The sequence below is a fragment of the Lissotriton helveticus genome, chromosome 6 (assembly GCF_964261635.1).
Source record: "Lissotriton helveticus chromosome 6, aLisHel1.1, whole genome shotgun sequence".
In the NCBI taxonomy this organism is placed as follows: Eukaryota; Metazoa; Chordata; class Amphibia; order Caudata; family Salamandridae; genus Lissotriton; species Lissotriton helveticus.
The window spans coordinates 2,099,574,404-2,099,578,081 of record NC_136067.1 but is presented as its reverse complement, the minus strand read 5'-3'; positions in this window follow the sequence as shown (position 1 = coordinate 2,099,578,081).

The following is a 3,678-nucleotide window of genomic DNA, read 5'->3' as shown; positions in this document are numbered from 1 at the left end:
ACGGACCATCAATTCTGATTTAGGATTCAGAAAAGCAATAAAGACATGACTGAAATCATGGCAAAAAACGACAAGCCTCTATCAGGAGTGCACCTTCATGAGGGATCTGTGGGGAGTCCTAGATCCTAATAACAGCATCATGTGGTTGATAGTGGCATTGGTGAGGTATAGTCGGGTATTTCAATGTTTCTGTATGGTTTCCGCAGCATCACACCTCACAGCGGGCCTCAGATGAAGCAAGTGTCCACTTTTTGTTTTATTTGGCTTTAGATGGGTATTAGAATTTACTAGAAGTGTGCTCTTGCAGCTCAGGGTAACCTAAAATGTGGTTTAAATTGTCATAACAGTTTTACAGTAAGAGCTACTACCTCAAAGAGTACATGGTGCAGAGCAAACACAAACCTAGTATTACTGGGGCAGTTATTTTTCAATCTTTCTGAAGTCACGCCTCTCGACTGACCCTTGACCGTGGTCGGTGTTTGAACAGTTTATGAATCGGGCGATATATACGGTGGGTCTAGGCGCTAATCCATAGCACAGCAACTGTAGGTGCTATGGACAGCGGGTACAGGCACTATCTATAGCAGAGCAGATATAGGAATATTAAGAGCTCAATAAGGTATGACCCTGAACAGAACAGATGTAGATGCTATCCAGAGCCGCAGGTCCAGGCGATATCTGTAGCGGAGCAAGTCGTCTCACTCACTTACAGCCTTTAAAGATACTCTGTTGAGTAACCGTGCGCTCTACAAGTATTCAATAACATAACAGTGCAGGGGCTATGAAGCACACAGTGGGTCTAGGCCTATGGAGAGCGGAGCTGAACACCACGGATAACCAGGACAGGCGCTATCTTAATCACTGTGGGTCTGGGCACTATCTCGATCAGAGCAGCAATAGGAATATCAACAAGTTACGACGCAGAGCAGAACGGGTGAGGGTCCTATGCAGAAAAACAAAGATTTAGACACCATCTATAGCAGTGAGGGAACAGGACTATTAAGGGCACAATATGGTAGGACCCAGAACAGGTGTAGACCCTATCCAGAGCATCGGGTGTAGGCACTAATCTGAATATTAAGGGCAAAATAAGGTATGACCCTGAAAAGAACAGTTATAGATGACATCTAGGCACTACCCATAGACTGGTATAGGCGCTACCCATAGTGGACCGAGTGCAGGGGCTATGAAGAACACAGTGGGTCTAGATGCTATCTACAGCAGAGTGAGACTGGGAAGATTTCAGAACAGAGGGAGTGTAGGTGATATTAATGAGGCAGTGTGTGGATTGCACGGCTGTAATAGGGTGGCTGTTATTAGAAGAAGAGCAGTGTCTGGGTGCTATCTATAATATATCCACTGGCTTTTCTAAAGATCTGAGTGAGTTCAACTGTTATCAGGAATGAGATTTTTGTTTAATTTAATGGATTAGGAGTTTTATATAGCCCTGACGCGACCCAAGGAGTATCAGAGAGCTTTGGGGTAACTTACATGGCAGATATAGAAATAGTCACAGTACAATAATATCAGATTCGAGATAGTTATCAGTCAATTTCAGGCAATACAAGTACAGTTTCGGGGGATAGTCATTAACATTCAGAATAAAGAATTACGACTGTGGAGTGGAGCATTGAATCGTTGAGTAGCCTTTGAAGGGGTAAATGTAACTAGGTGGGGACTTCATGGTGGGACTGACCAGCTTTTTTCCAGAGGGATAGAGATGCCGGTTGAGGAGAAATTCTTTAGTTGTCTCTAGAAGGTCATGAAGGAGAGGTTAGCTGAGATATATAATGGGAGAGAATTCCAGATTTTGGGGGCGTTGCCTGAGAAAGAGAGACGAAGGGCTTTTGTTTATGTCTTTTGATGAAGATGAGATGGAATGTGCTGGAGCTTCTTAGGTTTCTCGATTGTCCCGCTTTAGGGAGTTTGGTGTGAGGTAATCTGGTTTACCAGTGTGGAGGGCCTTACAGGTGAGACAGGCAGTTTTGAAACAGCAATGTGCTTTAATTTGTAGCCACTTTCGGTTTTGCAGTGTGGAGATGATGTGATCCTGTTTCTAAACTCCTGTGGCCACTCTTGCTGCTGGGTTTAGGGTAGCTCTCATGGGGGCTATGTGTGCTTTGACAGCTCCAGTGAGAGTGGCATTTCCATAGTCTAGTCAGGACAGAACTAGTGCTTGTCTTGCTGTTCTTAGGTCATTTGGAGGTAGGAAGAGGGAGAGGTTCATCAGAGTGGTCCAATCGGAAAGAGAATGGGTATAGAAGTCAATGGCAATGGCACTGGGGATGGGGTCCAGAGAATGGTTGGAGGGCTTTGTTTCGAGGATGCAATTGAGAAGAGCATCTTCAGAGATGGGGTCAAAGTTCTGCCAAATGGCTGAGGATTTGCGCTCCTCTGGAGGGGTAGGATGAGCGACCTGATCCACAAGGGATTTCACTTTTTTGTCGAAGAATACAGCGAAATCCGCTGCTTTCTTTGTAGAATCCTCCAACTTGGAGGTTGGGGGAGAGCAGTCAGGAATCTTGATGAGATCGAATAGTTTTTTGGGTCTATATTTGGCTGAGTCAAGAAGGGTTTTGAAGTGCGACGCTTTCCAAAGGAAGATGTGCTTGTGGTACTTGGATCTTGCTGAACGAAGCGTGGCCAAATTATCGGTAGAGGGCACTTGCCTCCATTGTTCCTCCAGGAATCTTAACTGCTTCCTTTCTTCATAGAGGGATTTGATGAACCAAGGAGCTGAGGGAGTGGGCCTTATCTTTTTACTTTTGAGAGCAGCGATGTTATTGATTTCGACTGCAAGGACTGTGAGGTATTGGGAGGTGAGTTCGTCAACATCTAGGTCCGGGTCTAGCCTTGGAAGTGATAACAAAGCTGATTCACAGAGGGAACCAACATCAATATTTTTAGCATCACGGAACCAGGAGGTAGCCCTCTTAGGGTGGCCAAGAGTGTGATAGGTGAAGAGAGAATGGGATGAGGAGGTGGTTGAGACCAGTCTACATGAATAGGGGAAGTGCTAGAAAGCATGCCTGCTTTAGAAATAACAAGGTCCAGGATTGAGCCCTTCGAGTGTGTTGATTCTGTGCTGTGTTGGATAAGATCGTTTGCAGAGAGGAAAGTGGCCAGCGAGTTCGCAGAAGAGTCTTGTGGTAAGCCCCAGTGGAGATTGAAGTCACCCACGAAAGTCTGATTGTCACTTGGCGAGTATTGGTCGCTGATGAAGTCAGTGAGTTCCTCCATAAATGAAGGGCCGCTACAAGGCAGGCGGTAAATGGCATGGAATCTGAGGGGTGAGCCGTGGTGCAATTGAAGCTCAAGAGAAAGGCATTCAAAGGTGTGGATGAGCTGATAGGAGAAGCCTTAAGTTGAAGTGAGTTTCTAAAGAGGACTGCAACACCTCCCCCAACGTTGTCAATTCTGTCATTCCTAAATATAGAATAGCCTGTGGGTAATAGGAGATCAAACATAGAGTGAGAGGTATCGTTGAACCAGGTCTCTGTGAGGAAGAGCATGTCAATATTGTAAGAGGTGATGGCATCGGAGATTTCAAGTTTGTGTTTTACTGCAGATCTGGCGCTGTGAAGCATACAGCGCAGCTCTGTCAAGACTGTTTTGGTGACGGGGGCACTTGGGCTCTGAAGAGTGATCGGGATATTGTATTTATGCGGGGGTGCTCGG